We start from the raw sequence: 22,352 nt of genomic DNA, 5'->3' as shown, positions 1-22,352 counted from the left end.
AGCCTATAATTACCTCAGGACTAAAAAATGAACACCTACAGACAGCCACTATGAAACAGCCACATTGATTTGTTTTTCTTCCAAACTTTCTCTAAAGAAGTCTTCTGGCTCTTGAGGGTGGAATGCCCTTAACCACTTTCAATTTGGTGCTGCCCCAGTTGAATAAAGCTTTGCAATAAATAGTCTTAAAAAGTTGAGTAAGTCTTAGTTTATCTTTTTACCAGCAGAACCCTAATGGTGCAGCAAAATTTACAATCAAATGATCAGACAACAGCAATTATTCTACATCTGGCATTAATATCTATTTTTTGGAGGAAAAGGGAAGAAGTCTTCATGTTTCAGTCCTTTTGTGCTCACAGGAAAGACAGGGCAAACATGTGAGAGTGTGATGTCCCTATAATGGGTGTGATGAGCAGCTTGTGCTCACAGAAACTGTACACATACAACTTCAATCTCTCTGAGTCAAGAACAAGGTGCAAGAGAGCTCCTGGCTCTGAAGCCAGGCAGGACAGCGTCTGCCTGCCATCTGCAGAAGTAATCCACTTTGCTCTATCTCATTTGGCTCTTCTGTTTGCCTTTGAACCATGCATAACCCCCTTCCAGCTACTCCTCACCACCACAGCCCCACACACAGTCACACAGTCACACACTCTTTTTCTACCTCCCTCTACTTCTTTCATCTTATCTTCTGATTTCTTCTCCTTTCTGAGCCTCACCATACTGCGCTTTTTTTCTATAGATCCAGGTCTCTAAGCCGACACCCCAGGGTCCTGCAAAAAGTATACACTGAGGGGCAGGCAGAGGACTGAAGAAATCAAGATGGAATTCTTTAAATAATACTAAATGAACAATAAACACAATCCAGCCCAGCCCAAACCCGCACTTTGCTACTAAGTTCCCAGTCAATGGCCCATCTGTCATATTGTTAAGATCTTTAGAAGTTGTTTAACAAAATGTTAAATGAGATGACATTCAGCAGGCAGCAAAATGGTTGACTGCCTAATGCAACCCCAAAAGCTGGTCTGGTGGCAGCGTTTGATATCATGCTTTGTATTCCCCTCCCGAGAACCCAAGAGCAAGAGGTCTCCCTGCCTGTCACTTCCCATCTCCATAAAGTGAGCCTGCAGTGGGAAGGACACGATTACCGTGGGCCAGGAGGCCCCAGCCTGCTGATGAGGTGCTTTTCTGAGGAAGCATGACTGAGAGGGGGCACCTGAAAAGAAAACCAGTAGAGAGGGGGGTGAAAATCATCATTCACTCAGTTTCATTCTCTCCCCTTTCTGGTCACCAGCAGACCCACCTCTCTCTCTCCGTGGTGGCCTTGAGAGGAGAAGGTAGAGGTGGTAATGAGAGTTGACTTTTTCTAAGAGCTGAAATATGAAGCCAATTACAAAGAGGAAGATTTCCAGCAAATTGGCTCCTGATAGCTCACATTTATCTGCTTTAGATTTGCATAGTTGGGAAGGAGAGGCTCTGCTTTGGTCCAGGTAACAAAGGCAGAATTATTTCAGCGGAAGGTGAACTGCTTCTTTGTCTCCCTTCAACTCTTGTATCCAGAGTTCAACCATTAAGGGCAACAAGTAATAAATCACACACCAATTGTTTTAAGGAAAAAAGGGGAAAGATTTTTTTGAAGACTTTTTCTCTGTGGCCCATAGGAAAACAATGAGATAAGCTCAGGATACTATTACACATAAAGGAGAAAAATCCTTAAACTTTTATATCAGCAAGTTCTCTACTGGGAATCAAGTTTTCCAATTCTATTTTCTTCTTTTCAGCTTAAAATTCCAGGACCTGGGCCCGGAGAGATAGCACAGCGGTGTTTGCCTTGCAAGCAGCCGATCCAGGACCAAAGGTGGTTGGTGCGAATCCCGGTGTCCCATGTGGTCCCCCGTGCCTGCCAGGAGCTATTTCTGAGCAGACAGCCAGGAGTAACCCCTGAGCACAGCCGGGTGTGACCCAAAAACCAAAAAAAAAAAAAAAAAAAAAAAAAATCCAGGACCTTCGGCCAGAGAGATAGCACAGCAGTAGGGTTTTTGCCTTGCAAGAAGCCGACCCCAGACAGACTTGGTTTGATCCAAGCATCCTATATGGTCCCCAGAGTTAGGAGTGATTTCTGAGCACAGAGCCAGGACAAACCCCTGAGCGCCGTTTGGGTGTGGCCCAAAAAACAAAACAAAACAAAACAAAAAACCCAAATTAAAAAAAAAGATTTCAGGACCTCTATATCCTAATCTTTATTTCAAGGAAAAAAGTAAACATCTGAAAAATTCATTATTTCACTTAAAATAAAAAACAGAAAAGTCAAATTCTCAATTTGCTAGTGAAATTTTTTGTGTAGTTTTTGGGCCATACCAGGCAGAGCTTAGGGTTTACCTCTGGCTCTGCTTTCAGTGATCACTCATCCCTGGGAGGCTCAAGGGGCCAAATGGGCTTGAACCCAGTTCAGTCACATAGGCAAATGCCTTACAAACAGATCTGTGACTCCAGCCCCTCAACAGTAACTTTTAATTGAAAATGAGTAAAGCATTGAATACACATTTCTCAGAAAGGAAAATATATATAAATAATGAGAGTATGCAAAAATGAAATGCTTAATCTCATTAGCTATTTGGACATTTTCCCCCAAAGTCACAATGAAATATACCACTTCAATTGTATTGGAAAGCTGTAATCACAATGACATATTTAGCCAGAGGTGAGCTGGAGTTCATGTTTTACAGGTAGGACGCCTGTGTTTGACCCCAGCATTGCAAGGCTTTCCCAAGCACCACAAGGAAAAACCCCTCAGTATAGAGTGGGAGTAGTCCCTCAGCACCAGCAAGTATGGCCCCCAAACAAAACAAAATTTAAAAAGGGACAATAACAAGTCTTGGAGGGGATTTGGAGAATTGGGGACCCTCATATATTACTGACAAGTTGTAAAATGATACAGTGCTTAAGCAGTAGTTCCTCAAAAATATTAAGCATAACCCAGCAATTCCACTCTGAGGAAATGAAAACAGAAATGAAAGGAAATGAAAAGAGAGTCCCAGGATGGCAGAGGATTAAAAACGCTGCTCTGACGGGCATGAGGCCACTCAGATGCATTGTGCATAGTGCTGCTAGTTCTGCTATCCGGGACCCCAGAGCTGCACAGAGTGTGAAATTTCCTGCATACTTCCAGGTATGTGTGAACACTTCAGCTCAAGTGTAGAACTCCCAGCAAGTGCTGCAACTAAAAACATGCAAGTGCTGCATCCAGAAGTGCAACACCTGGTGAATCCATGGATGAGCACCTCAAAGAATCCAGAAAGCATTACCTGCAAGTATACTGGGCTCCCAGTCATTGTAATGAAGAGAATGGATGAGGAGGAGAAAGGAAGACATGCAACATGAACTTGTTCATAAGAGTTCACAGCAGGGGCCGAAACAATAGCATAGCAGATAGAGCATTTGCCTTGCCTGCAGCCAACGAGGGTTTAATCCCTGGCATCCCATATGGTTCCACAGCTATGGAGTAATTCCTGAGCATAGAGCCAGGAGTAACCCCTGAAAATCACTGGGTGTGGCCCAAAATCCCCCCAAAAAATAGAGTTCATATAGTATTATTCATAATAGTCAAAGTGGAAAGAATCTAGATCTATCAACTGATTTCCAAATGGTGTATGTCCATAGTACTGGAATATTATTCACCCTTAAAAAATAAAGGAATGGGGCCTGGAGAGATAGCACAGCGGTGTTTGCCTTGTAAGCAGCCGATCCAGGACCAAAGGTGGTTGGTGCGAATCCCGGTGTCCCATATGGTCCCCCGTGCCTGCCAGGAGCTATTTCTGAGCAGCCAGCCAGGAGTAACCCCTGAGCACCGCTGGGTGTGGCCCAAAAACCAAAAACCAAAAAAAAATAAAATAAAAGAATGAAGTACTGAGATAACTGCAACATGGATGGTCCTTGAAATATTATGTTAAATGAAATAAACCACTCACTTAAAAAAATAGACGAAATGGTTCTGATTATATGAAATGCTGTAATAGTCAAAGCTACAGAGCTAAGAGGCAGCTTGTGGTTGTCTCAAACTGGGGAAGGCAAGGCAGGGAGGGTGGTTAGGATAATGGGACTGATAATGGGTACAAGGTTTGCTTCAGGAGTGAAAACAATGTTTCTGAAATGATTGCAGTGATGTAAATATATTTTAAATCATCTAGATGTGCATGTTCAATAGGACAGTTGTTGGCTTTCAATTATTTTTCAATAAAACTAGCAAAAAATAAGATCAAACATTTTTGTTGCTATTGTAAGACCCTCCCTGTCAGTTTGATAAGTCTGCTGTTGCAAAGGCAACTGCAGCTGCTTATTCTCTCCAATAGCAAGAGCCGAATAGCTTAGGCAGAGGCCACAAACATTGTTTTGGCAGTGCCTAAGCATTGTTCCATTCATTCCTTCACAAAGAAAGCTTGCTAACCCCTTTGCTTCACAAACTATAACTCACATGCAGTGAATTAGAAAACACTTTTTAAAAAATTGATTCTTATCCCATAGCTATCGGGTGGAGCTTAATAAACTGTATTTCTGCTGTTGGAAGGAAATTTTTTCCTCAATCATTTTTGATTGAATGGCCATTGGCCTTTAAATGAACAATAATGGATAAAAAAGTAAAACAAAGTTCATTTAAAAGTAGAGTCAATCTTCTGTATTCTATCAGAGATGAAAATTGGTACAAAGAAACTAGACCTATCACGGTTGTTGGTTACAGCTAGACTGAAAATATAGCAACATTTTTACCTCATAATTTTCTCAAAGCAATACAATATAACTATGTTTATATTGAACATAGTTTATATAAACTATGTTTATATTGAATGTTCACTGTCTCAGGTATTGTAAGCAATTTAGAAATGACTTAAACTATATCGGAATATGTATGTTGGTTACTTATAAATACTCCTTAAAGGAGCTCTGAAACTTATTTCCCTATATGCCAAAAAATAACTTCACACAGGGGATTTATCATAGCATAACTGAATACTCTCCAATTAGAAATACCCTCTGAGGAATATGTACTGTATATATATATAGGTGTATATATAAATACTCTGTATATATATATATATATATAGAGAGAGAGAGAGAGAGAGAGAGAGAGAGAGAGAGAGAGCCTAAAATAAAAGAGTAAGATGGTGATCAGGATAAAAAGTCTTCCCATGAATTAGGATAAATTATTCATCCACTATCTACCTGATAAGGCATTAATATCTAAGATATATAAGCTTAACAAGAAAAAATCTAACCCCTTTAAAAATTGGAAAAAGAGATGAACAGAAACTTCCTCAAAGAAGGAGTAAAGATAGCCAAAAGGCATAAAAAAATTGTTCCACATCATTAATCATGAGCTAGATGCAAAACAACAAATAAGATATCATCACATACCACAAATGAGATATCATCTCATACCACAGAGACTGGCACACATCAAAGAGAACAACTAGTGATGGCACAAATATGGGGAGAAAAGGACACTCATTCACTGCTAGTAGAATGTTGACTGGTCTAGCCTTTTTGAAAAGCAAAATGGACATTCCTCAAAAGACAAAAAATAGAGCTCCCATACCCAGCAATACCACTCCTGGGACTTTATCTTAGAGGCTTAAAATCATAATGCAGAAAAGTCATCTGCACTGATATGTTTATTGAAGCACTATTCACAATAGCCAGAATCTAGGAACAACCCAAGTCACAAAGGAAAATATACACATAGAGAACTTACATAAATATAAATTCTGAAATAACATGAAGCAAATTGGCTATATATACTATATACATGTGTGTATATATATGCATATATATAGTGTTGAGACATGGAGTGTCAGGGTAAAATAAGGGGTATACTTCTCATGACATAGAGGACATGACTTCATTTTTCACTCTGAAAGTAAAATAGGTGAGTTTCTTAATAAGAAATGAATATTTGCTGATAAAACTAAGCCTAGATAAGGGGCTGGAGAAAATAGCACAGTAGGGAGGGCATTTGTCTTGTACACAGCTGACCCAGTTTCAATCTCTGGCATCTCATATGGTCCCCAGAGCTTACCAGAAGTAATTTATGAGCCCAGAGCTAGGAATAATCCCTGAGCACGACTAGATGTGGCCCCAAATCAAAAAATATATACTAAGCCGAGATGATAGCCCTAAGGAAACCATATTCTTGTAGGTCATAAAGAGGGGAGTAGTGGTTTTCTTGATTGATAAAAAGACAAAGGGCTGAGACAAAGGCAAAAGTTTCTTTTCAACTCTAGATACTTCAATGCTCTTAATTTCAATAATCTTAAATAATTAAATCTTAAATAATTTTCAAGTCATGGTAATAGTCAATTTGGATGTCCATAGGGCTCTAATCAACCTTAGCTCCTCAACCTAAATTGCACATATTGGGAAAAGGCTCATTATGCACATGTTGAGAAGCTCATAACACCCTTTTTGGAAAGACTGATCTCCCATTATTAACACCCTTTTTGGAAATACTGATCTCCCATTATTAACACCCAAATACTCAAGTCAGCCTGCAATCAGCAGACATTGTTAAACCCTAACTGACATAGAAATAGCCCTTCTTTCCAGGTCCAATGCTGTAAGAAACTCCACTGCATACAGGATGAAAGAACTCAACTTCTCCCAACCTGTATGGAATGGAGCAGAGCTCCTCAGTCCAGAAGTGTCCTGGACCACTTCGCTGAGAGCATAATATCCTGTTGTTGATTTCAATAAGAAAAATCAATTTGAAATGAGATCTCAGGGCATAGGTCCCAAACTGACTCTTTATTAAATACTTTCTGACACCCCAATTTTTGTTCTTACACTTTTTCCCCCTGCCAGTCAGGAAGCTGCCTGCAGTATAACAAAATGGGAGGCATTCAATAAAGTTGCTAGCTCTTCCTCCATAATCCTGAGATTTACAGTGTTAATTTAAAGCTCTCACATATCTGTGACACCACACTACTCTGGCCAATTTTTCCTCAAGGAGTCGTATGGGTTTTCTTAGATCAATATTAGCTTTAAAGAAAAAGTTCCATCTTGAAGTCAGAGCAACCAAAATGTTAAACCAGGCTCTGCTATTGTGTGTGATAATAAAAATGCTTACCAGTAAGCACAAGTCCAAGAAAGATTAGGAAGCTGGCTCAAGTTGCTCTAACTTTCAAACAGGGAAAGGAACCCCAAACTGGCTTTTATTTATAAATTAGTGTGAGAATACCCCTTTCTTATTATGCAAATCATTTTATATACAGAATATATGTTTAGGGTAGGAGAGAAATCTGGTTAGTATAATAAAAAGAACTTAGATCAAAGGTAGTAGAAGAGCAACATCAGATACAATGTTCTGCAGAGATGAAAATATTCTATGTCTGTGCTCTCCAATCCAATCACAAGCCACATCCAACCTTTGAACATTTGAAAGACTTCCTCAGTAAGACTGAGAAACTGAATGTTTAATTGTGACCCATTTAAATTTAAAGAGACACACATGTGGCTAAATAAGCTAACACATCTGGCAGCACCACTCTCAACCCCATTTCAAGGAGGGAATGTGTGTTAAGTCTAGAAACGTCTCTGAATTTCCACTTCTACTTTGGCAGGTTGGAGAACTGCCTGTGGATCCACAGCTGTTTCCCACAATGACTAATGATAAATATAAGTGGATCTCCTAAACTGTGTATGTATTTGGTTCTCTGATAAAATTAGAAGCATCTTTTTTTCTGCCTCACCCTTCTCTTCTCTCTCTCTCAACATGGTAGACACAAAAGACATTTCTGGAGTATACTCTAAGGCCTTACCACCACGCCAGGATTTCTCTGCCACTTGAAAAAGTAAACTTCTCTTGTTCCATTTTGGCAACAAGCAATTTTGACTGACCTGCACGAGTCCTGTATTTCAGTAAAGGCTGTTTTAACTACCCATGAGCCAGAATTTCACCAGTGTGGGGTCAGAGAATGCAGTATAGTACCACATAACACTGACTGGCATGGCCTCACTCTACCATCCTAAATTAATTTCTGAGCTGCCCCTTACAAGGTTTGATGGGAGCAGGGAAGATCAATTACAGAAATGATTAGCATGCAAATGGCACCAGCAGGCTACAGACAAGAACTCTTTCAGTAAGGACTACAGAGGCCAAATGAGAAAAAGAGAAAAAAAAATCACCCTTCTAAAAACTTAAGAACTGTCATTAGCCTTTTTGCCAATAGAAAATGCATTTTTTCCTAGTATTTTAAGTGTAATCAAGTGGTAAGGATTAGAGTCAAAATATAACCACCAAAATGAAGGGTAAAATATTTTACCCAAAAGGCATAGAATGTCCTTTTTATATAATTTACTCATTTCATCTCATTTATACCTTTTTCCCCTTTACTTTTCAAGTCCTGTAAATATCAAAGCTGTGCTTCTCAAATGACTATAGACAGATGGTAGCATACACTAACATTATTACCAGTCCAGGGCATACTCTCAAAAATAAAGTCACTATAATCAATTCTTGATAAGGTTAAATTTATTCAAGTGAAGGGAAATTTCTCTTGATTTTTTCCTACATTTTGATATGAAAATGTCTATTCTATAAGACAATTGTGTTGGTAAATGGGAGTGCATTTTTTCACTGACATTTGTTTATTGTAAATATCCTTACCAGCAAAATAAAAAGTGAATCAGATTGCATGTGAAGTCTTCTTTGCTGAATGACACAATCTTTATACCTGAGATGGCCTAGCTCCAATTCTAGAAGAAAAACTGCATATTTTGCTGGGGTTGGGAGACCATGGTCCATATAGGAAACTACACTCTGAGTGCCTTACAAACTTCTTCAGTGGAACAGATTATTGACCTAATTCCAAGAGGTGAATATCAATCAAAGAAAAAAAAAAAATCCTAACTTCCCATCCTAATAGCATTGCAACAATCAGCAGTGATCTCTGATGAGCCCTGACTTGTTTTAGATTTTTTTGATGTCTTCTGATAATATACCAATTCTATACATGTGTGAGCACTACAATTAATGATGACTCTAATTAACTTTCTATTTATTTACCTACGCTTGACATGAATGTCCTTCTAACTGAAACTGTTCCCAATTGAGAATGGTTTTGTGCCACCTGAATGTTTCCTAAAGGGAATCAAGCAAACCCCAACTGTGCAAACTTGAAGAATTGTGGAAAGCACCCTCTCATTGGCATTTGGAAGAAAAATGATCTCGAAATAAAAGGGAAAAGTTTTCTACCATTGAGAAGTAATAAAAGGGTTTACTGTAACAAGAGGAAGCCTGGAAGGAGAGTAGTACAAGGTGAAAGGAATTCTAAAGAAGAGAGAGCTAAGAAGAGAGTCCTAGAGAGACACTGGGATGATGACAAAAACAAGAGCTAACGGCTCCACATAGAAATTCCTCTTCAAAACAGATGCTATGCAAGATTCAAACAAAAGTCAGTCAAAGAGACACACAACCAAGGGTGAAGGCTGAGAGTTTGAAGGCTGAGAGTTTGTGGTCTTCAAATTAGGAAATCTTGCTGAGGTATGTTAATAGTCGTTATGTCAAGCATAATCTACCTTTGGCACTCATGAATTCCCTGAGCCCTCACAATAACCCTGAGGCTCAAATAAGTTAAATGCCTTGAGCCAAAAGCCTAGTAACTTGAACTGGTATGATTCCAGGACCTTTGATGGCAAGGACAGTTCTACTTTTAAAACACAAGGGCAGGGCCATTTCCAAAGAAAGCTTGAGGTAGACTAAATGCACAACCTTGCAATCATGTCTTCTAAGGCAAGACAAAATTATCTATTATTTATTATGTCACATATAAGGCAACATAGCCATTACTAGAAGTAAAATATAAATAATTTTTTAATTTCCAAAATAATTCCAAATAATCACAAAATGTTAGAGATTATAACCAAGAAGTCTCAGAGAATATCTGGTTCAACCCATTTATTGATTATGATGGTGTAGAAGGTGAAATGATGACAGCAAGGATACTTACTCACTGTTCAGTGAGTAATGAACTCAGCTAGCAAATGAGAAAATAATGAATTGATGTCTTGTTAGAATATTAGAGTTCAGTACATGCTGCCCTCAAATATGTGTCTTTGGCATATTGACCACTTTGAGCTGAAGGAAGACCCAAAAGAAACAGGAACTGCAGGAAAAATGCTCAGGCCTGCCCTTTCCACTTAAAAGAAGATCAGAATCTATGCTGAGAGAAGCTCTCAGAGTGCCAGGAAGAAACCTTATTTCTTTCCAGAGGCTATATATAACAACTAACTACTAAAAAGCACCCATGCTTTCTTTTTGTTTTCTTCATAAGTTTTCTGTTCTTTTTTTATTTTTTTGGCTCAGTGGTAAGGCATTTGCCTTGCATGCAGCTGACCTAGAACAGACCACAGTTGGATCCCCTGCCAGGATATGGTCCCCCAAGCCAGGAGCGATTTCTGAGCGCATAGCCAGAAGTAACCCCTGAGCATCATCAGGTATGGCCCAAAAAACAAAAAAAAAGTTTACGTTTCAATGTTCCCAAAGCATGCTGTTGACCCAAAACCATTATGCTGTCACCCCTCTCACAACACACACACACACACACACACACACACACAAAATTTTGGTTTTTTAACTGTACAGTCACCTGGTGGTGCTCAAGAGACCATATGTTTCTGGAGAACTGAGGTTGGCTGCATGCAGTGTAAGTCCCTTAACCCTATTTACCTATCTCTTTGGTCCAGTTGATTATTGTTCTAGGAAGCTTTAGACCACAGAAATTTCTGCTAGTCTTCATTTTCCTTATGAATATTCATGTATGTATAGATTTATCAAATGCGTTGATATCCTTTTTTATTTATTTTTCTTCTACAGTCTACTTAATTATTAGTCTAGATATAGGAGAGGGAGAAAGAAACTTTTCTTCCCCCATGATTCCAACAGTATTTCACAGTTACACAGTTTCAACATCCCACAGTTCCAACAACATCACATTATTATGAAAGAATAAAACAAATTTACTACAGAATATGCACTCAGGAAAATGCCTAAAGAATTCAGTGAATATAGAGAATAAGCAAAACAAAATGTCTCTAAACAGCTTAAGAGATATAAGTACAAAGTTAAGACTATATATGGTTAATAGAAAGTTTTATTGCAATCAGTTTTACTTCTCAGAAAACGTAGCCCAATCAAAAATAAGTATGGGTACCTTCTCAACAGAAAAACATCCCAGCTCAGCCACCATGTTCCAGAAAAGAATAATGACTGCAGACATTTCTCAAGTAATCTGGTCCAGGTGATACCACTGTGGTCTTCTAAGAAACTAGGAGTGCAGATGCCCCTTTCTGTATGATTTACAGCAGCCCAACACCAACTACTAATACCCTCTGACAAAGGACCCAGATTCATGACTTAGGTTTGTCAAAATTCCAAGCTACCTCAGTCTCTTACAAAAATCAAGATTTCTTAGTACAGAGACCCAATTCTGACAACAGAGACTGAGCAGAACCTTTGGAACCATAATTTCCTAGACTTTGACTTAGGGAACTAGCTAAAACATGGAGCACATAATACAGAAAACTGAACACACCAACAATGTTGAAATAGAACCTCTAGATTAGAACCTTAAAGACTCTATCCTAGGCCTTGTCCTAGGACCTGCACAAATACCAAGATTGCTTGCTACAATGGCCTGATTTTGTCATCCACGACCGAGAGGAAAGTTTCCTGACACCACAAAAAAAAAAAAAAAAAAAACTCTGGAATATGGTAATGAGAAGATATGGAGCCAAGTGGTTGTTCCCATGACAATATGCTTCAAGAATGGAGAAACCCTGAATCTCGTAGGCCACGGAAATTTCCTTCCTTCCCCAATACTTACTGTGCCTATACAAAAACAAAAACAAAACAAAACAAAAAAAAAAAAACCAACCCTGTCACTCCAGCATTCCTTTTTCTGGTTTTGTTTTGTTTTGTTTTGCTTTTTGTCTGTTTTTTTATATTATTTTCCTTCTCTTTTTTCTTCCATTTTTTTCTTTTATTTTTTCTTTCACTTTTGCAGATATTATTCGGTGATTTTTTCATTTCTTTTCTTTTTTTTTTTTTAGTAGTTGATACCAAATTTTTTTTCTCTTTTCCTTAACCTTTTATCTCCAACATAACTTGAATCATTCAGCCTCATAAATTGAGGGGGGGAAAGGATGATACCAGGACCAGTCATATGAACATGTAGTGTAAATAAAAAATGACCAGACTGGAACACCAAACAGAATAGATACCCAACCTACAACAAGCTTTAAAGTGGAGACCAATTACACTAATATTCTGGGGCGAGGGGGGTAAAGGAGGGAGATATGGGAGACATACTGAAATCAGGAGTGAAGGAAGGACAACATTGGTGGTGGGAATGCCCTTCATTCATTGTCACTATGTACCGTAAAGAATTCTGTGTATAAACTTCAGTCACAATAAAAATTTAAAAAAGAAATAAAAAAGAATAAATTGATCTGAAACCTAAAGAGATACAATAAAGTCATTGTTGTAATATGCAAAAAAAATTTTCAAGCTACCTAATTTGTTTTAGATTTATAAATAATGGGCTATGTAGTCCCAAGTAGTCAGGCAACACCTTATTATTCTTTAGTGTCTGTCCAGTAGTATAACAGGAAATGTGCTGGGAAAGTTGCATAGTACTCTATCTGCCTCTTTGAGCCTAATCAGTGCTACAGAAGGCCCAACTAGCACTAACTCAATCCAGTACATCAGTAGACACTGACTTTAGTAATACCATGGAGACAACAATCATTTTAAATTGACCTGTGTTGATCTAAGATTTGATCATTCTAGTTGCCTTTGTTGTTATAACAAGCAATATGAAGTAAATTTGTTTGTGCCTGCATGGAGGATATGCTGATGGGTGGGTGAGTGACTGAGGATACTGGTAAAGGGATAGTCGCACTGATGGTGGGATTGGTATCTGAACATTCAGTGCCCGAAATGACTGTATAGTCAACAACTTGTATGCCATGGTGTTAAGAGCAATAGTACAATGGGTAGGTTACTTGCCTTGCATGAGGTCATTTGGGTTTTGATCCCTGGCATCCCAAAAGGTCCCTTAGGCATGATTAGAAGTGATTTCTGAGCACAGACTAGTAGTAATCTCTGAGTATCACCAGGTCTGGTCCCAAAACAAATAAAAAAATGAACAGGTAGACAAAACCTGTAACCTACAGGATATTTGGGGTAAATAGATCTAAAACATAAGAGAAAATTTGTAAAATAATAAATATTATATAAAAAGATTAAGGTTGGGGCCGGAGAGATAGCAAAGCGGTAGCGCGTTTGCCTTGCAAGCGCTGACCCAGGACCAATGGTGGTTCGAATCCCGGCATCCCATATGGTCCCCTGTGCCTGCCAGGAATGATTTCTGAGCAGAGAGCCAGGAGTAACCCCTGAGTGTCGCCGGATGTGGCCCCCCAAAAATCAAAACAAACAAACAAAAAAAGATTAAGGTTGACTGAAATAAAATCCACAAGTTGTGCGATCACCCCATGAACCATATTTCTAGCCCCCACACAGATAGATCTGAATAAGCAGTGTAGCAAGCAAAGAAGTAGTAAACCACGCCTGTCAGGAGAGAGCCATGGAGTCAGTCTGTGCCTCATGGCTGCAAGTGTCAAGCCAAAACTGTCTTTTCTTTATTATCCCAGAACAAAAGCCACCTGGGAGAGGTAGGGCAGAGTGATTCAGGTGGGCTATTACATATCAAAGAAGATTTAACAGAAAGAGAAAGATGGGGAAATGCCTTTGTTTTGGGTAGATAACTAGGTGTCATCTTAAAGTAAGCATCAAAAGAAAGTAAATTTGTTTAAAAAGATGAACTAGAGAGTTGGAAAGACAGCTCAAAGCATGGGGCTAGCCTATTACTTGGCCCACTGCACTTTCAGATTTAGTCCTGATGCTACCCTCTCGCCAAGTGTCTCTGGACCCCAGAAGTAGCAGCATATGGAAAGGCCTAAATGCTAAAGCACTACTAGGTAACAATCAGCAGGCACGAGAGCCCTGATGGGAGGCCCCGATATTTTAAAACATAATGAATAGAAACTTAAGATGGTTCATGCATAATAAATTTTATGTTATAATAAAACATACATTTATTTGTCAAAAAAAGGACTACGACATAACTGAATTCTATTTTGGGGGAGTTATATGTTATTTGGAATTGGCTAAGATTAAAATTAGTAATGTGTTGTTATTATTTAGGACTTAAATAACTACTTAGTCTTTTTCTTTCCATTAAGAATTCTTGTCCTAAAGCTGGAACCATAGTACAGTGGATAAGAATTTGCCTTTTACACTGCTGACACAGGTTCAATCCCCAGCATCCCATATGGTCCCCTGAGCCTGCCAGGAGTGATTTCTGAGTGCAGAATCAGAAGTAACTCCTGAATGCCACTGGGTGTGCCCCCCAAAAAAGATTTTTTTGTCCTGGGACTGGAGAGATAGTATAGTGGGTAGAGTGCTTGACTTGCAAATAGCCAATTGGATTCTATCACATATGATTCCCTGAGACCATCAGGAGTGATTCCAAAGCACAGTCAGAAGTAAGCCTTGAATATCATCAAGTGTGACCTAAAAACAAAAACATAATTCTTGTTCTAAAATTCATTATGAAAAGTAACAAAGAACATGAGTTATGAACACATACAGAGATAAGCATATATAAAGGTACTGGAAACCTTTGACCCTGTATACTTCAGACACATCTACGATACTGTTTTGGATTCAAATAATAAATTTTAAGATGATAAGTAGCAACTAAAATGAAATAATAAGACCATCTAAAGTCTAATGTTGTACTACCTTCTCCCAAATAAAAATGCTTTCGTTGTAAAATTGTAGCATGAGAATAGTAGAGGTATGTTGAATTCCTAGTGAATTCACAAGATGAGACCACTTAAAAATTAGGATTTGATCTTCAAAAATCAGGTAACTAGCATTTAAAATTACCTTCTCCTTAAATTGTAAGTACTTGCCTTATATGATTAAAATTGAAACTAGTCAGTATTCTATCCACTGATGCATAAATACTTGGATGATGGGTGAAAGCTAAATAGTCTAGTGTTTCAGTTCAAAATCTTCTGTCAACACAGTAGTGTGCTCATGATGTTACTCAATCAGACCTGAGTCCTGGTTTATAATTCGAGACTGTTCTGAGACTAAGAAGTGGAGCATGTTGACTAAGAAGTCTTCCAGTGGGGCCGGAGAGATAGCATGGAGGTAAGGCGTTTGCCTTTCATGCAGAAGGACGGTGGTTCAAATCCCAGCATCCCATATGGTCCCCTGTGCCTGCCAGGGGCGATTTCTGAGCATAGAGCTAGGAGTAACCCCTGAGCACTGCCAGGTGTGACCCAAAAACCAAAAACCAAAAAAAAAAAAAAAAAAAAACACACACAACAGATATCCATCAAGAACATATTTTTCTAGCTTTTCTAGACATTTAATGAACCAAGTATTCTAGAATTTTAAAAAATGCTGTGCTTTTTGAGGACTATCCATTTTGTTTTCCAAAAAGGCTGAACTAGCCAACATTTTCTTTCTCCCCGCACAATAGTACTGATTATTCTTGTTCTTTGTGATGTGTGCCAGTTTCCGTGGTGAGAGATGACTTCATTATTGTTTTGATTTGCATCATCCTGTTGATTACTGATGTGGAACATTTTTTCATGTGCCTTTTGGCCATTTGCAATTCTTCTTTGAAGAAATGTCTGTTCATTTCTTCTCCTCATTTTTTGATGGAGTTAGATGTTTTTTTTTGTTGTTGAGCTTTGTAAGTTTCTTTATGATTCAGCAATACCATTCAAGGAACACAAAAACACAATACAAAAATGCTCTCTGTACTCCTATATTCATCACAGCACTAGGTACAATCTGGAAGCAACCCAGGTGGCTGACAACAGATGAGTGACTAAAGAAACTGTGGTACATCTACACAATGGAATACTATGCAGTCATTAGGAAATATGAGATCATTAAATTTTCCTATACGTGGATAAACATGGAGAATATTATGCTGAGTGAAATCAATCAGAGGGAGATGTTTAGACATAGATTAGTCTCATTCATCTATGATCTATGGGATATAAGAAAAATAAAAATCAGTATGGTAATATTATCCAGAGAATAGAGAGATAAGGGCCAGAAGGACTAGCCCTGATATGAAGTTTACCACAAGACTGGTGAGCACAGTTAGAGCAGTAACTGCACTGATAACTAACATGACAATGATAGTTGGAACTAAACACTCTGGACAAGAACTGAGTGCTGAAATGGGATAGAGTAATATGCATGGCACCTCTCATTAAAAATAGTGCAAATCACAATGTAAGAAAGGAGAGAGAAGAATGACTGCCCCAGAGACAGGAAGGAGGTATGTGGTGTGTATGTGTAGGGGGGGTGGATAATGGGGAACAACATTGGTGTTGGGAAAGTTGCACTGGTAAATAATAAATAAGTAAAAAAGTAAATAAATAGTTGGTAAATCCAACTATTGGACAGAATATTTCTGTCATCATGATGCTTAAATAAATAATTATTATTTTTTAAAAATGCTTGTGCTGGATTGAACAGGATTATTGCTTTGTTGTTTGACCATATTTCTGCTCTTCTAATTTAGTGGATTATTATGAATCTCAATAAAATGGATATAATAAAGTTCCCAATTCATTTGACTGGGAACTCTGCTCATGGGACTCATGATAAAGGAAACAGCTTTTGAGAACTTAAAATCTGGTCAAAATGTCTCATTGTTCAGATAAAAAGATTAAGTCCCCCAAAAAGTTAAGAGTAATGTCCAGCATAGTATGACCATTTTCAAAGTGTTTTGCAATTTTACCTCTTGTATTCCCCTTCCCCAAAAAATTAGAAGGAAAGAACTCTCTGGAAGTAGAAACAGTTAAAATAGACTAGTCTAAGGTTTATTTATAGTTTGGACAATTGTCATACCTGTCCTTGAGAGAAACTGTGCTTGCATCCCATGGGCTCTGACTGGACCAATGTTGAACTTTTTGTTTATTGGGGTCCACAGCTGGTAATGCCCAGAATTTAGTCCTGACGCTGTATTCAGATGATTCCTAGAAAAGCTCAGATGAATCGAAGTAGCACCAGAGATCAAACCAAGGTCAACTTCAGACAAGGCAATTGCCTTAACTTCCGTACTATGTTTTCATAGTACAAGGCAAAACTTGAAGACACTTTTGCTCTTTTAAGGTCCCTTCCTCCATGTCTGCCAGGGAAGACTGCCCAGGGGAACTTTTCTGACCTCGAACATTATTGATCTTTATCACCATAAAAAAAACACAAACCCCAACAATATTTCTTTGCCATTATCTGTACCTGAAATATATGTTCTTTATATGTTCTTCAACTGCTCATCAATACTTTCCCAAAAAAAGAAAACCTACTAGACTTCATACAAGCTATTATACTTAAAATTTGTTATATATTATTCTACTTTTGCTGGACATAAAACCAGATCCCTTACTCCTTCTTTCTGAAACTGTTCTCCAGTTCATTCTGGTGGATCTCCTTCCCAGTGTAATGTATTGACAATGGCTTAATTACCAGTAAAACCCCTTTTTTATTCATGTTTTGTCTAGGACAGCACCATGTAGAAGCAAAGCTAGGATGAGACCTGTCTGAAGTGGCCAGTATTTGGCCACATATACTGAGTAGCCTATGTTTAATTCTCCAAGAAACCTCTGCCAAATCTTCACTGCAGGACACCCAGAAATCTGCTTCTGATCCTTCCCTCCACCTCAGTTCAGTAAACAATTGCAATTTCCATGATAGCAGATACATTCTTTCAATTGCATAAAAGTTACTGAGAAGTCCTTTGATGATTAATAGCCTATTAACTTCTTAATATATGTGAACTCCATTAACTAGACAAGATCACTAAAGTGGTGAGCAGATGCACTCTGCAAACAAATACAACATTACCTGTTATGCAGGACCCAGATCAGGTCTTCCTGAAAGAGGCTACTTAAAAAGGAGGGAAATTGCATTCCCAATTCGGAGGCCTACTGAAACCTTGATCTCCTCTCTCTGCTGCCTCTGGATGTTGATAGAAAATGCTATTCCCCTACAGTCTTAACCTTTCTGTGTTTAAGAAAAAGAAGGGCAAGGGACTGACTTCTACAGATGCAGGCAGTCCGAGCTCAAACGGTTCCACAAATATGTAATATAGTGTTCAGGGTCTCTTAAACCTTTCTCTCCACGGTATTTTTGTTATTGTTGTTGTTTTAGGTTTTCTGTTTGGGGACCACACCCAGTAATGCTCATGGCTTACTCTTGGCACTGTATTCAGAATTTCAGGGAATTGAACTGGGGTCAGCCAACAGCAAGGCAAGTGCCCCAAACACCATACTATCTCTCTGGCCTCTCTCTCTCCTGTCTTTCTTCCATCTCTCTTTTGTACCGCAAAAGCCCACAATTGTACCATTACTCCTCTTCCTCTCCTCTCTTTGTTTCCCTAAAATGGCATGCCCCACCCAATTTCTTATCCTCTATGTCTAAAACACCAAAACCATAACTCAGGAGTCAGACTCTTCTTTCTCCAGAAAACTTCACTGACCATATATCCAGAAACTGATCTTTTCATTTTAGAAAATCCTTTTCTAGGGACATGCCTGGCAACCCTTTCTTAATAGTGATGCAAACTACAATGACAAAAAAGAAGAGAGAGAGAGAGAAAGAGATAGGCAGACAGACAGAGACAGAGAGTAAGACAGACAGAGAGAGAGAAAAAGAGAGAGAGAGAAGTAAAGTGGCTGCCCTAGAAGCAGGCAGGGGAGAGTGAATGGGAGAGAAGAGGGCATCAGAGAGGATGAAAAGGACATTGATGGTGGGAAATGCACATTGCTGAAGGTTGTTGTATATTGTATGACTGTAACTCAATCATGAATAACTTTTATCTGTGAAAAAAACTGTAGTATTAACAGTCTTGTAACCATGGTGTTTAATTTTTTTTTAAAGAAAAAGGGCAAAAACAAGGGCTAGAGTGGTAGCACAGTGGTAAGGCATTTGCCTTGCACACAGCTGACCCAGGACAGACACACAGGTTCTATCCTTGGCATCCCATATGGTACCCCTGAGCCTACCAGGAGCTATTTCACAATGCAAAGCCAGGAGTAACTCCTGAGTGAAGCCGGGTGTAGCCCCCAAACAAAAATAAATTAATTGATTCATCAACTAAGATAAAATGAAATGGCAAAAACATTAAAAAATTAAAAATCCTTTACCGATTTTAGTCTATATTTTATACTGATTATTTACCAGTATTTAATATCATAATACTTGAGATATATTTAATAATGCACATCTTTTAACTTTGAAACCTGATTGTATGTTCCTGGAAATTAAGCTCACTGTTTTCAACATTTTCTTTTTTAATTTTATTTTACTGAAACCATTGTGATCTACAAAATCCTTTATAGTTGAAATTCAGATTACAATAAACCAGGGCCATTATCGTCACCAGTGTCATCCTTCTTCCATCAATGTTCCTCAAGTGCATCTTACACCACCTCCCATTGCCCCTGTCCTAGCAGTATAACAGGCCCATTTAAGTTTAGATTGTTGCCGGTGAGGTGGCGCTAGAGGTAAGGTGTCTGCCTTGCAAGTGCTAGCCACGGAAAGATCGCGACTGTGGTTCGATCCCCCGGCATCCCATATGGTCCCCCAAAGCCAGGGGCAATTTCTGAGCACTTAGCCAGGAGTAACCCCTGAGCATCAAACGGGTGTGGCCCAAAAAACTTGAAAAAAAAAAGTTTAGATTGTTAATGTTTAGGTCTCTTGATTCTATTGTTGTTGGCTTTGGCTTGGACATTTAGTTCTGTCCCTTTTTTCTTCACAATGCACCTGAGACCACTTGACCACTGACCCCCCTCCATCCTTTCTTTTTTCCTTTCTTCTTAATTTTATAGAAATTTGCAGAAATTTGTGGTAAACAAAGTAATCAATGTCTCAAGGTTCTATGAATAAAAAATGAGAGCCCTATTTAAAAGATAAAAAATAAAAAAATAAAGAGAGAAGAGAAAATAAAATAAAGAGGTGCATTTTTGTTAGTTTGGTTGGTTGGTTGGGTTTGTATTGCATAGGTGGAGCAAAAATTAGGAAAAATAGAAAGAAAAAAATATTTTGCCTAAAAAACAGGAAGATTCATGAAGCAACCTGCCATAAGACTAACTACAGGCTTCAGGTATACTAAGTTGTCTAACCTCAAAGTCTTTTTTTATAATCCCAGTAAAAGTTCTTCTCAATCATGGTTGTCACAGCCAGGTTTCCGTAACAAGAGATCCTGGTTTTTTACACAGATCCTATGTTGAAGTTGGGGTGTTGTGGAGTGTCATTTGGTTTTATCTCACTGTTAGGTGGCAATGCAGGGAACCCAGTCCTGAAAGCAAGTTGTTGCTATTTTGAAGTCATCAGAATGTCATATGAACTCACTCTGGAGCAAGTCGGTGCCAGGGCAGCATTAGGGCCTTTCTCACTAGATTCCTGGTGCTGGTGCAGAAAACTATGCCAGTTCCATAGATAGGATCCAAGGTTCAGGGGTAAATGCTCATTGTCCGATCATCTGAAGCTGAAGCCAAGTCTCCATGACAAATGTTCAGGGAGAAAGGCCCAACTATAATATAAAATATATGAGTTCTTATCCATGTCAGATAAGAACTTGTTTCTATAACATAAGATTTTCCTATCTTTTAATTATTTTTATGAAGACAAAGATGCAAAGAAAGAGAACAAGGAGAAGTTACAGTGGGAAGATAATCACCCATAAACAGAATTCTCAAAAGAAATTCCCTTGCTATACTTTAATTTTGAATTTTCAGCCAAAAAACATTAAGAAAAATAAAACAAAACACATGCACAATGACTTTGTCCCTCAAGTCCCTCGATTGTAGTACATTTTAACATTTCTTAACAGTACACAAAGCAATCTAAAGCCACAAAATTTATGTAACTCCTTTAACATTATAGTATTGTTCACACAGTTGATCATAATACATTATTTCATTAAAGATTTCCCTATTTTAATATGCCCATGAAAAAGGTACAATGCCACATTATACAACTGGTGCACGTGGGGTTAAAAATAAAAAGTTAAATAATGCCTATAACCTGGTCCTCACATGAACTCAGTACCCAAGAAAAAGTTATCTACTAGAATTTCCACTAACGAGATCCAAAGAATAGATGAGAAAAACTACCTCTATGTGAGGAAATAGACAACAAAAATTATACCTATTAAGAAAATACATCTAAAATATACAAAGGAGATATACATATCCCCTTTAAGTCTTTTGAAATAGTCTTGTGGTGGTGATAAAATCTGGAGCAGAGCTTCAGCCTGCAACATGGTCTTGTGGAATCTAAAAAAAGGCCCCCAACAGTCATAGATGAGGAAATGTCCTTGAGCTGGGGGTTTCCCAAAAACTGAATCTGATAGCAAGCAACAGTCGACAACAAATGGAGAAGGGAGAAAAGGGTAGGCCAAGAGCAAATAAGCAGCAGTGGTGATGGCAACCTTTTCTCAGGCTGAGGCATGGTAGGCTGGGAATCTTTCTTTTCACTTTGGGAGCTGGTTGGTAGTTGATTGGGTGGAACATTACACTTCCTAGGGAGATAAGAACTGAAGGTAAAAAGGGTTAAATAGGGAGAAATAACAGAATAACAGATCAGGGGTGAAAATGTGAAGAGATAGAAAAGAATTTGTATCGAGACTTGTGGGTGCCTTCCAGTCCTTTAAAAAAAAGAAAAGAAAAGAATTTGTAAAGTGGTAAGTGGGGATTGAGAGTAGGAAGGGTTATATATAACAGGAGGAAGGACAATATACAACATAGAGATTATGTATATTACATAATTACATATTTTATTATGTATATTATAGACAGATATTAGACAGTCATAGAGGAGGCCAACACATACACTCATACACACAAATAGACACCGAGGATCAATCCATGGGTTGAGTTAAAGAAAAACTGACCCAGGTGGAATGTGTCAGAACATTTAAAGAGTATTAAGCCAGGAAGTCAGAGTAAAGGTTTTCCATTTTCTAGGCCAATCATCATTGTTGAGTATAAACTTACTAAAGAAAGACTTCCTGGGTTAGCTGGTATAGAGAGCATTCTTAAAATAAGCATAGTTTTCAAGTCTAGAATACTAAGTGATTATGGTAATGAACACTGTAAGAGAAATCTGTACCATGAAGTATCGTCTAGCAGATCTTGAGCATCCAGGTGTCTTTCCTAAAAACAAACTGAAATCATGAGCATTATGATATAATGGCAAACTGCCT

At 38.3% G+C, this 22,352-nt stretch overlaps 1 pseudogene; it reads right to left on the bottom strand.

Moving 5' to 3' along the window:
• Positions 1-22,352, bottom strand: part of LOC126024129 (SUMO-conjugating enzyme UBC9-like) — a 109,526-nt pseudogene that overhangs the window by 22,590 nt on the left and 64,584 nt on the right.

Source organism: Suncus etruscus, chromosome 12 (assembly GCF_024139225.1).
Source record: "Suncus etruscus isolate mSunEtr1 chromosome 12, mSunEtr1.pri.cur, whole genome shotgun sequence".
Lineage (NCBI taxonomy): Eukaryota > Metazoa > Chordata > Mammalia > Eulipotyphla > Soricidae > Suncus > Suncus etruscus.
Note: the sequence above shows the minus strand (reverse complement) of the source record. Positions and strands in the feature narration are given on the sequence as shown.